Below are 13,335 nucleotides of genomic sequence, written 5' to 3' on the forward strand. Positions count from 1 at the left end.
GTCTTGGCCCGAAACTCAGCTTTTGTGCTCCTAAGATGCTGCTTGGCCTGCTGTGTTCATCCAGCTCCACACCTTGTATTATAGGTCATTGGACCCCTGTCCTTTTCATGCTGGTGTGCTGACCATATAATTTGATGTCCACCAGCAACGCTGGCATAACATAGCAAAAAAAAATTAACCTCCAGTCATTATCACTGCAAAGAAGAATGATGGGGTGGGGTCTAAAGGAAACACAATTATCTTAGTACCACTACTTATCAATGGGACATGAGAACTGAACGGTCATTGAGATACAGTGGACCATTAAAAATGAATAAATACCCTATCCTTGAAGCATGCTACCTTCAGAAAAAAGTGACAAACACTGCTTCCTGTTTGTTCACAAACACACTGGATAATCACACTGAAATGCAAAATTGCATCTTTTACACGTGAGGTCATGGTAATGAAAACCACACACACTGTTGTTCTTCCCAACTGAAGCAAAATGTTTGTACAGAACTTTCAACACTTATCCCAACATCAGGTCACATCGCTATTAAAGCTTGTTAAAATGATGATACCCTTTGACTGTACCAACTACCCATCTAGTAAGAGATGCATTTCCCATCATAAATGAAAAATAAAGAGAAAAAGGTGGCAAAATGCACTCCTGCATGGTTTTTGTAAATAACTTTTCCATCTTAAAAGTATCCCCTTTGTCTTTTTCAAACAAAAGCATGGCAGGAGGTGCGTGCACATTAAATCCATTTTCCTTTTCCCCCAGCACTCCAACTTGTAGCCTTTTCCACAATTTAGCCGGAACTTCCTACTGTGGAGAAGGTCCACAGCCTTCTGCTAAAACTTCTATCAATATTGCTGATTGTGCAGCAATGTCACCCAACTAACATTTAACACCTTTATTTGTCACATCCTGCTACCAACAATATCAGCAAAAACACACACTAAACACTCAAAGAAATTAGACTATTTTTGAAATGAAGACAGACTTATGAAACTGACAGTGTAATAGACAACATTAATATTTTAGCAATTAACACTGTGAATAAAACCAAAAATAGCCAGGTTGTAAAGTTTTAATGAACACTGCAGTGAAATCTGTTAGTCAAAGTGCTTGCTGAATCCTGGAGCCATATAACGTTTTATATGGCTGCTATTGGATCATCTCAAGCCACGCATTTAGAAGAATTAACCTCAGAGAACTGGGGGAAGGGGAAGACAGTTAGAGTTCAGTGGGGTGAATTTACATTGATGATAAAGCAAAAATACCGTCTTCTTCTTCGTTTCCATAAACTGTGCGTTGCAACAAAAAACACAACAGAGCAAAACAAACGTTAAGTCAACGTATTCTGGACAGTTATTCCACTTAAGTGAAACTTGTAGGCTGACTGTGGGCTTGCACTGAGCCATATTGCTCTAAAGATTCAAGGATCTAGGCACATTGTTGAATGGGAGTCGGAGTCAATCAATGTCTGATTTCAGTTGGATGCGTAGGTGATTGTACTCTGACTTATTTCTCACATTTAAATTAAACTAACTCTAGAGTTACTGAAGTTTCAGATAGGGCTCATTTTACAGGTTTCTCATTATCCTACCATTTTATTATCAATTAAACCCCTCTGTGTGATATTATCCTGCTTCATTCAGGCATGTTATGGTAGTTCAGAATCACCTGTACATAAAAGGAACCGCGTCAACATGAGCAGTGATTATGCTCGGTAAGAATCAGCAATGTGAACATAAACAGCTGTCTTCTAACTTCCAACATAGCTTCAAACCTCTGAACCTTCTGATATGAACAACCACAAATCTGACCCTACATGTTCAAATATATTCATTACTTTTATAACTATATGTGAATAAAATGTTTCTGGATGTACATAAAATGAGACATATAAGCAATATTTCCTTATTTAGTTCTTTGCTAATGCTGTAACTCTCCATTCCTTGGCTACAATTACAAAATTGGAATTACATGTTGAACAGAACTGCCCGTAGATTATCGATGAGCAAAGTCGTCAGCTAAACAAATCTACTGATGTGCCACAATTATTAGATGCTAAAATATATAGACATCAACATACAAATATAGAACCTTCACAATTGAGATGCAGCTTTGGGTTCTGAAGATTATCAAAAACGTCCCACAAATTATAGATTCAATTATGCATTATTTAAATTAAATCCCAAATTGGTGGTTTAAAACTTAGACAACACCAAAATAAAACAAACGCCATTTCTTCCACACAATAATTTTTCAGAGCAGGATGATCAAGTTGCTTAATAAGGCTTTAAAATGTAAATTGAATATTAACATGATCACGAGAATCCAATATGGTGTTCGCCCGAGTCATGCATGCACCTTGAGAACATGGCAGCCTCTGCAAAGGCTCAGTTTACATAGTAGCAGGCAAGAATCAAGCGGAAAATGGATGTTAAGTTTTTGCACAGCTATGTTAACTAGGCTAGGCAAGTGGATCACAATTGCCTCCATTGTCACATGATCTGGCAGTATCAAAATGGAACTGAACTGATGCACTCTTTGAAAATGAGGCTTAGAATAACTTAGAATCTGATGCATGATTGAAAAAAAAACAGCAGAGAATAACATACCTTCTTCATGGTGTACTTCTGTGCGGGATCAGGTACATGCAGTGAGCAGCAAATACAAAGGAGCAAAAATATGTTATTATTAAGTGTTAAAGAGCCAAAAAAAAATCAGTGCAGCTGGCACAGGACTACCCAAGTTGAATCATCACACTGTTAAATTAAACATAAGCGGGACCCCTTTCCAGTTTCGCCAGATTACTCATTTTGCAAATATCTATCCTTAGAATAATTATTAGCACTACAGTTAAATTTTGGAATTGCTTCTAGTGCTCACGTTAACAAATTACATTGAATAATCCTCCTTTCTATAGGAAATAATGAAATACACCCCAATATATCACTGAACAAATAATGAAGATGATGGGTGATGTGCAGTCATTCAGGATATAGATGGATATACAATAATGATGAAGCATCCAGAATGAATGAAGATGTTCAAGGATGAAAACTGATGCAAAATTCAAAGGATATGGTGCAATGAGAGATAATAATTCAGTGGAACGATTGTGCATGATGGCATGGGAGAATTTTTTAAAAAATGAATATGATGAGAAGTGGAAATAAACAGAAAAGAGGCAAATAGTGATTAGAAGGAAGGAAATGCTAACAAAAGGAAAATTGAATGGAAGTAAAGCAGGAGAACGCAGGAAGGAGTCTGGACATTCCGATAGAAAGGAAATTGAGAATGAAGTAGAAAGAGAAATCACAAAAATAAGAATGGGAAAGTTCAAGAAAGAAAGAAAATAAAAAAGATATTAAGAAAAAAGTAGATGACAAAAGGTGAAGGAAAATGAATATTGCAGTACATACCTTCTTCAATAACCTCTTCTATAGATGGTGTTAATGGGCAGCAAGCAGTAAAGCATCAGTGCAGGGATTACAGGTGCAAGGTAGAAAAGCAGAAAAAAAAACTTATTTATATCAGCGAAAAGCAGTACAAGATTGAAGAGAAGTCCTGAAGTTGCATTACATTCACTCTAATTTACTTGAGTGTTCTAATTTTAATAAATGGCATGAGCCAAAACAAAACAAAACACAAGTTTCACTCAAACTCTCTTAAATTCTTGGCATTTCAGACATAAAAGCTTTCAACAGATGTAAGAACAGTTCTGTTTTGGTTCTCTGCTAATGCTTAGACATTCTTATCTCCTCAAATTTGAGTATGATGCGAAGTTATTTGGCACACAATGATGTTCAACATTGACTGTCCATGAAAAGAAAATGGACAAGCTCTCCAAAGTGGTCCCAAATTTTGAATGTTGGCAAAATACGGGGAGGGTAATATGATGTACAACTTTCACATTCGAGCCATTACATTGGACCAAGAACATTAATTTCCAATTTCATTGGACAACCTTTGCTCAGAAAAACCAAAGATTGCTGTTTAGAATGTAAAGCACACCTCAACAGCATTGCGGATTAAGATTGTCACCTGTTACATTTCTGGTTGGACAGTCCACTTTCTGAGTGAGTTGTTTCAAATTTCTATATTGCATGTGAAGGTAAATATCACTTAGCATTTGATCTTCCAAAACCAGAGCCAATAATTTTCCTTGTAGACTTTTACATCTTTATATGTGGTAGTATTTAATTATTTTGTCTATTGATAAACTTTTATCAACAGATGGATTGCCCACAGTCCAAGTTAATGTGCAGAAAATACTAAGAAATGATAACAAACTAAAGCTTTATATAAATAATAAAGATGGAAGAGCAGGTTGAGTGTCTGGACTGCAGTATGTGGGAACATGAGAAAAGTGGGATTGTCCTGAGCAAAAACATCTGCAATCAATGAATCCAGCTTGAATCTCTTTGGTTCATTATCATTGAGCTGAAGCGTGAGTTGGGAAAAAATATGGATAAGGAGGAGTCAGAGCAATATCTGCACAGTTTGCTCCAGATTTGGGGAACTTCTGCCAGGCAAAAATAGGTTGTCACCCAAGCCAGGTTTGAACTGTCATATGGACAAGTGAATTGGGGTAATGAAACATGGCTGGAAAGGGGTATTCTATTTCATGGATTCCATATCAGACATCCTTCATTGACACTGGCTCTAAGTGAAACAGGCAGGGCCAGATATACAACGGGAAGAAAAAATAGGGTAGTCACAGTGTTAAACCAGCAAATGGGGAGGATTGAATTAAATGTGAAAGATTGTATAGATAATATCTTAAAAAGAAATGGTTGGGAAGACAATAGGGTATGCATCAGAATTTGTCAATTAGGCACTGGAGGCTGAAGAAATTCTCAGATATGTAAAGCTAATGAGCCAGGAAAGAGAAACAGGGAACCGATGAATAAAACAGTGGAACAGAAGGTTCGGGTGTGCGGCCAATCTAAGCAATTGTAAAAATATAAATTAACAATTATTAGGGAACAAATAGTCTGAGTTACAGGCACAAATTCAACTTGGAAAATTTGACATGGTAGCTTTTACATGGCTGTGGGATAGCCAAGACTGGGAACTAAATGTACATTCTTATAATCTACAGGAAGGATAAGTGAAATAATAAAGCAGATCAAATTGTGTTTGCAATTAAGGATGAAATTACTTGAATATTATTAGTTTGTATAACGAAAAGTGTTCAAGCACCGAACACTGGATGAGTAGAATTAAGAAGTAGAAGAGATTTAAGACACAGTGATAGCTGCAGTGAAGTGGTAACTTGTGAAAATGCTGAGAATAAACATGTATGTAATAAAGTCAGAGTGGTTTTCATGGGGACTTTAATTTTTGTATATATTGGGATAAACAGACTATCATGTCAGAAAGATATCGCAATTTTTGAGCATGTCTTGGACAATTTCTGCAAAACCGTAACCTCAAATCAACAAGTTAAATTAGATTTAGTAATGAGACAGAGTCAACAATGCAATATCATTGAGCTACTAGGTTTCAACATAATGTTTGAAAAGGTGAAACATGAAACAACTACTATGACTCTAGGTTTAGCTAAAAATGCCTTCAATGAGATGAGGCAAACATGATCCAAAGCACACCGGACAAGTTTGTTACTAAGTTAAAAAGCAGATCTTCGGTGGGAATGTTCAAAATGATTTTGACATGATTCAGAGCAGTCTATAATCTACTTGCAAAAATAGATAATCATGGACAACCAATACAAAACTAAAAGAAAAAGCTTACAAATCTGCAAAAACAAAGCAGTGTTGGCAGATAGGAAAAATACAAAGATCAACAAATGTTGACGAAGAAATAACTGGCATGTTGAATAATTAATTTGTATTAACGTTTACACTAGAGAAGAGGTCAACATGCCAGCTATCCCAAAGAAGCAATTAAATCAGGGAAAAATAAGGTAAAAAATTGGAGTAAACAAAATATCAGTAAAAGCAAAATGAATGGCTTTAAAGAAGGTAAAAAAGACTAGACGATTTTCATCCCAAGATTTTAAAGGAAGCGGGTGAACACTCTATAGATTCTCCAACTACAATCTCTCACATTTTTTTGCTAATCAGAAACCATTTCTTTAGATTGCTAAGTTGTCACTGAGCTACTTAAGAAAGCTGAGAAAGGTAAATCAATAAAATATAAACCAGTTAGTCTGACAATCAGTTGTTAGTGACACTGCTTGAATTTATAATTAAGGATGGGGTGACCAAATACCTTGAAAATGTGCAGGTAAACAGAGCCAGTGTGCTTGATGAATTTAACTGTATTTTTTTTACAGAGATGACCAAAAATGCCTGTTCACAACAGCATGTTTATGGATATAGTTATATGGACTTTCAGGGCATATGAAAAAGTTTCTCATAAGTGATTGTTGGCTAAAGTTGAAACTAATTAAATTGAAGGGAAATTATTGGTCCAGTCAGGAAATTAGTTGAGGGGAAATGGAATGATGGGGACGTACTCTAATTGGCAGAATGTGATGAACTTATACTATATTAATTATTTGTTAACTTAGGTTTTGGGATGGAAAGTTTATCCAAATGATACAAAAATAGATGGTATTGTATGAAACACGAGTGGAAGTGTCAAATCAGAAAATGATATCTGATTATATATATTTCTTTATATCCAGAATAGCAGGCAAATTGGGAGTAGACAAAGCTCTAGTTTGACTACATCTAGTGTACCGTGAGCATTTCCTGACACTACATTTCAGGAAGGCGATATTGGCCTTGGAGGAAGCACAATGTAAGTTCGTCAGGATGGCAAGTGGACTCTGTCAAACAATGGAAACTAGTGCTGTGATTTAAATGAATAAGGGTGATTTGGTCAAAGTTTTCAAAGTGGTACAGGAAACAGTTAGGATTTATTACTTGTGGCAACTGGCAGTAGGAGGCACAGTCTAACAATTAGCACCAAACCTTTCAGGTGTGAAATGAAGAAACACACCTTCATGTTGAGAATGGTAGAATTTTAGTGCTGTCTTCCAGATACAACAATTCATGTCATATCAATTGCCATTTTATAACTGAAGTTCACATATTTTTGATAAGTGATAATGGGAACTGCAGATGCTGGAGAATCCAAGATAATAAAATGTGAGGCTGGATGAACACAGCAGGCCAAGCAGCATCTCAGGAGCACAAAAGCTGACGTTTCGGGCCTAGACCCTTCATCAGAGGATGAAGGCTCTGATGAAGGGTCTAGGCCCGAAACGTCAGCTTTTGTGCTCCTGAGATGCTGCTGGGCCTGCTGTGTTCATCCAGCCTCACATTTTATTATCTTGGATTCACAGATTTTTGTTAGTCAAATGTATTAAATGGCATGGGCAAAGATGGATATGTGGAGTTAACAGCCACAAACTTACGGAATAACATAAAAGGATTGAGGGCTAAATGAACAACTCCTGTTAGTATTTTCCCATACATTGCCAGAATTCTGGTTGCAATGTCCCTATCACTCAGCTCCCCTTCTCCTAAACTCTGTTTTGGTTTTGACACATTAAAAAGATGTCAGTATAATTTAGATTATATTCTGTAGGTAAACACTTGTTCACAGCAGTCAGTTCCCCTCTCAATTTGAAGCCAGTCTCTTGACTCCCATGTATTAAATCTGTGTCCAACTGTTTTCCTCCAGATAGCCCCACTAAGAAAAGATCTTTATTAGAATTTGAGCATGTTTTTTCTCTTCTAACGAAGTTTTAACAAACAGGAAGTTTACAATAAGCATCCTTACAATAGGTTGTGAAATTATTTGTTTTTGAGTAATGTCATAGTTATCGCTAATTAATGAAGCCCAAATATCAATCAGACAAGTACCTCAGACGTGAATAGGGCCCAGTTAAGATAGTGCTAAGTGGGAATAGAGCAAGAACAGAGTAACAAATCTCTATGCAACTATGTTAACATAGTTTACCAAGGCAGGAGAGTTAAAATGGTCCCCATTATCACTAAATCCAAATTTCCCAAAATATACCTAGTCCAAATGTTTCCTGAAAAGGAGAATTGGACTAACAGACAGCAACATACCTTCTTCGATGTATGCTTCTGGGAGATGGCAGGGACATGCAGCAAGGTGCAAATACATAGAAGCAAAATCCATGTTAATACTGAGCACCGGAGAGCAAAAGGTAACAACATGGCAGACATGAGACACCAGGAAGAATCAACAAATCATTCAACAGAATTCAAGAGGTCCACCATTCTAGCAACACTAAGTTTAACAGCTCCAAGGCAGTGTAGTCCTTGAACAATTAATAGTGCTTAATTAATTCTTTGCAATATCTCTTAGCTGCATTATCAAAAGTTGCTTAAACAACTCCTTCTTAAAATTGCTGAATATCTATAAGAAATGACATCAATGGAAATGTAAGACATCACATCATGAATGGACATCATGAATTGCATAATGATATGCAACATTGGTAATAACCATGGAAACAGAATGATTAGGGTAAGGCAGGATAGAGGGAGGGAAAGGATACAAATAGATTGAAGGAGATATTGAAGGATGCACAATAATCAGGATGAGGATGTAGAATGGTTACAGATAATTATGGAAACAGACTTATTGAGGATGACAAAAACTACAAGATTAATGTGGATATTTTAGAATACAGAGTGATTGAGGATAGTCAAGGAAATACAAATTTGAGAATTATGAAACAAAGATTTATTTGAGATTATGTAGGTTACACAATGTGGAGAATAATGGAGGGTACATAACATTGAGGATAATGGAATATACAGAACTATAGAACAAGGTTAACTAAGCATAAAAAAGTGAAGGTGGAATAAAGAAACAAAGAGGAACAATAAAAGGGGAAATTGTGATTGAGGAAAGATAAACGGCAGAAGGGCAGAATGAAAAATGCAAAACAGTAGAATGAAGAAAATAATCAACATACCAATGGAAAAGAAAGGGAGAGAATTTTTTTTTGAAAAGATGAAATTATATAAGAACTCAGGAGATGAAGAATCAGAAATGATCAGAATGATGAAAAGGAAAAATGAGTGAGTAAAGACAGATAAACAAATGAAATATGGGATTATGTTAGATGCACTACATACCTTCTTCAGGAACCTCTTCTGAAGGTGATATTAGCATGTAGCAAGCAGATAAGCAGCAGTGCATAAAATCAAAAGACACAAGATGGAAAAGCAGAAAAGAATTATTTTGACATAAGTATATCAGGAGGGACTGGTATATAATTAAAAATAGATTGGCTAAAGAGCAAAATACCACACCTTTACACCATTAAAACAACTTCCACTGCAATTCACTTCAGCATGCATAAAAACAAACTAATTGTTGAAATAAATGCCAACTGTGTTGCACTTGAACCCAAACAAAATCAAACGCAAGTATCATTCCAACACCCTTAAATTCCTGACATTTCAGATTTACTCCTTTGCTAAAAGGTAATCAAAACAACCTAACTGGCAAATGTTCAAATGTAGAACCATCTTCCTCAATACTATTATTAAGCTTGAAACCTGCATTGCAGAATTCTAAAAACAAATCAATTCATTGTTCTAGCTACATGAAATTGTTTAATATATAATCTTCGATTTGTTGAATATGGACAGGGCAGCAAGAGTTGGGCGACAGTGAAATTGTCGCCTTCATTGCCTTTGAATTTGGAAAACAATGTGCGTGGCAAAAATCCATTTTGAATGACACTACCATGGTTGAAAAGAATAGAACAAAATGCTAGATAATTGAGAAATAGTGACCATTAAGTGCCAAATTGGATTTTGAAAATCTGAATGTGAATTTGAAAATCTGGCTTGGCTGATTTTTAAGCATAAAGATGGTGAGTTAGTGAACTCTTATAGTAACACTTTGCAATGGAATGCACTTAAAATCAGTTTTGAGAAGGTACATTTATGAGGAGGGCCAACTGTGCTCAAGATCAAAGATTCTCTTACATCTCAAGCAGTTCCATTCACTGTGAAACATGACAATCAAGATGAATTCCACAACACTGAAACATAGTTACAAACTGAAATGTTAAACTCCAAATTTACTCAGCAATCAGTTATAGTTATATATTTATTTATGTTTTCAAATTGAAACCAATGTGAAACCATGATCTCTGCAGAAAGGGGTGGTTTACCTCAGTTGGCTGGCAGTTGGTTTGCAAAGTAGTGTGATGCCAATAGCATGGGGTCAATCCCCTCACCGACTGACATTGCCACGAAGGACTCTCCTTCTAAATCTCTCCCCTCACCTGAGGAGCGATGGCACTCAGGTTAATTCACCACCAGTCACCTCTCTTTAATGAGAGAGTAGCCTATGGTGTGGTAAGGCTATGGTGACTTGAATTGATTTTCAAAAACCTACAATGAATTGTTTTGGGACATAATTCAAATTCATTTTGACTTTGTACTTTTATAACCAATCTCTTTGTCTCTGTGGCATCTTTATACACTCACTTAAAACTGTACCAGAGAACCAATAGGTACATAAGTATTTCTTCTTGAAATTAAGAGGGAGATCCCTGATGACTGAAGATACCAAAGAGATTTTGGCAGAATGGAATGTCACAAATGTACGCCTACAATTAAAGGAAGAGAGAAAATGTAGAGTACGAATATACATCAGGGAAAATGTTATAAAGGATGCAACATCTATAGACTTAGAAAATAATGATATGCTTGTGAAGAGACAACACATGATGACAGGGAAATCAAGTTTGATAAACATGTTAGATTTTTTTGGTGAAGTATGGATGTGGAAGTAGTTGTTGTTGTGTATTTGGATTTTTGGAAAGTTTTTGATCGGGTCTTGCACAGTAGATTATTGAGTGAAGATCTCTTGGGCTGAGAGATAATATACCAGTGCAGATTAGAAATTGGTTAACTGACAGATTGCAGAGGGCTAGAATAAATAGGTCAATCTCAGATGACAGGCTGTCACTAGTGGGTGTTGCAAAGAATAGTGCTTGGACTAAAACGTTCATAACCTCCACAAATGATTTGAAATGTGGGGATCAAATGAAATATTTACAATTTGTTAATGACACCAAACCAGGTAGGGATATGATTTGTGAGGAGAGTGTAATGAAGCTTTAGCAGGTTAACTGAATGTGCCGGAACATGGAAGATGGAATATAATGTGAATAAATGTGAAGTTATCCACTTTGGTAGATAAAAAAAATGCAGAGTATTTCCTAAATGGTGAGAGTTTGGAATATATTGATACCAGAAGAATCTGTAGATACTAGGTGAGGGTAAGATTAGGCTTTCTTGTGATGCTGCAAGTCAGATCCTACCTATGCTCATATATGGAGGAGTCTCCAGTGGCTAAGACACAGGAGAAAAAAAAATAGAAGTTTTGTAGCTAGTTTAAAAAGAACAATTCTAAAATGCCTGCTTTTTGTGATATCATAAACATTAAGAGTGCTGGAATTGTTTTCGTGGTGTTAAGCTATATAAGTAAAAGATGGCATTGGGAAAAACAAAGAACAGTTAGAAATCGTCTTCATTACCTCCCTCTTCATGTTCTTCATGTTCTGTAATCCAACACGAGAGATAATAGTTGATGATTATTCGCAGCAAACTCTGACTTCATCACTTTAACTGCCCTCACCATGGGTATCAAATACAAGCATCATGCAGAGAATTCTGAATAATTAGCCAGGTGTAAACCGAAAACACTGAACCACTCTACTTAGATGATCCCATCTTTCATCCCTAATCTGACCAAAATTAATCTCTCTCATTTAGAGCATAATCTGGGACAGTACACTTTGTCATAACCTCCTAAACTGAACACAGAAAAGAAAAACCATCCAGAAATCTCAGTCAGCGACCCCTGTAAGAATATGCACAAATAAAAAGCTCAGGTCAGAACAGGATCAGATATGATCATGAGGTGGTGGGAACTGGCAATGCTGGAGAATCTGAGATAACAAGGTGTAGAGCTGGATGAACACAGCAGGCCAAGCTGCATGACCAAGCTCTCCTGCTCCTCTGATGTTGCTTGGCCTGCTATGTTCATCCAGTTCTACACCTTGTTATCTCAGATACGATCATGATGCTTTATCTGACATACTGACAATCACTACCCAGGTTCACAGATGAAGAACCAGCCACATGAAACCAATCCAGAGGCCTGACAATAGCCATGAATCAGGATGAGTCAGGATTAGTTTTACTGGCATGAATAGATAGACTGGAAACAGTTTGTGGCAAGGCTTAAGTTGAAGAGGCTACTTTCAAAATTAATGCAATAAGTTAGTGCTTTCTGGCAAGGAGGAGAGAATTCTGCGGAAACCATTTTTAAAATTCTATATTCGAAAGGTTATGGCAAAAAACCTCCATGTCACCAAATTCACAAAACATTTCTTTTTACTCATTCAGGAGATGGGGTTCACTGACCAGCCCTAATCTCCTACAAGGTGGCACTGAGCTGCTTTCTTGAACTGTTGAAGCTCATTTGGTGTAATTGCATCCATGGTGCTGTTAACGAGGCTGTTCCACCGAAGGAACAGTGGCTTTTTTCCAAGTCAGAATTGTGACTGACTTGGAGTGGAACTTGCAGGCAGTAGTGCTCCAATGTACCTGGTGCCCTTGGTCTTCTAGATGATAGTCATAGGTTTGGAAAATACTGTTTGAAGACCCTTGTTGAGTTATTACAATACATCTTGTGGATGATACACGTTGATGCTACTGAATACCAGTAGCAAAGGGACAAATGTTTTTTGATGTGATGCCAATCAAGGGGGCTGCTTTACCCAGGATGGATATCTCTTTAACATTGGTGCAACCGCTTCATCCAGGCAAGTGGAGATTATTCCATCACATTCCTGGTTTGTGCCCTCTGAATGTTGGATTTCAAGAGGTGAGTTATTCACTACAGAATTCCCAGTCCCTGACCTGATTTTGTCAAACATTTACATGGCTAGCCCTCTTTAGTTTTGTGGCCAAAGGTAGCCCACAGGATGTTGACTGTGGGAAATTCGGCAATAGTAATGCCATTGGATGCCAAGGAGCAATGGTTAGATTCTGTTCGGTTGGAAATGGTCATTGTCTGGCAAATGTGTGGCATGAATATTACTTGCCACTCATAAATCCATGCCTGGATATTATTCAGGTCTTGCTGCAAATAACAAACATTAAAGTGAGGTATAAGATACAACTTGTAGACACTAACAGAGGAAGGGAAGGTATTCAAAAAATATTGAAGTGGGAAGGTGGAGACTTAAGACAGAAAATTTCCATGAACCATGAACTGCTCTATATTCATAACGATAGCTGTGTACTGCCAACTTCAATGCTTTTAGAAAACCAAGAATAATCAGAAGATCC

The 13,335-nt window shown here is 36.8% G+C and overlaps 1 protein-coding gene across 11 annotated transcripts in view; it reads right to left on the reverse strand.

Annotated features, from left to right (window-relative positions):
• tnnt3a (troponin T type 3a (skeletal, fast)) overlaps positions 1 to 11,534 on the reverse strand; it is a 39,451-nt gene extending 27,917 nt beyond the window's left edge. The window contains exons 1-4 of one of the 11 annotated variants that reach the window (XM_048545455.2): positions 11,514 to 11,533; positions 9,091 to 9,108; positions 2,614 to 2,628; positions 1,270 to 1,293 (exon numbers count right to left, since the gene is read on the reverse strand). The gene's annotated coding sequence lies outside the window, so the exon portion shown is untranslated. Of the gene's footprint in view, positions 1 to 1,269; positions 1,294 to 2,613; positions 2,632 to 3,420; positions 3,439 to 9,090; positions 9,109 to 11,513 lie in introns of all 11 variants that reach the window. The other 10 variants (XM_048545454.2, XM_059652018.1, XM_048545456.2 and 7 more) reach the window with 10 other exon arrangements.
• Positions 11,535 to 13,335: the final 1,801 nt, after the last annotated feature.

This window comes from Stegostoma tigrinum, chromosome 17 (assembly GCF_030684315.1).
Source record: "Stegostoma tigrinum isolate sSteTig4 chromosome 17, sSteTig4.hap1, whole genome shotgun sequence".
Lineage (NCBI taxonomy): Eukaryota > Metazoa > Chordata > Chondrichthyes > Orectolobiformes > Stegostomatidae > Stegostoma > Stegostoma tigrinum.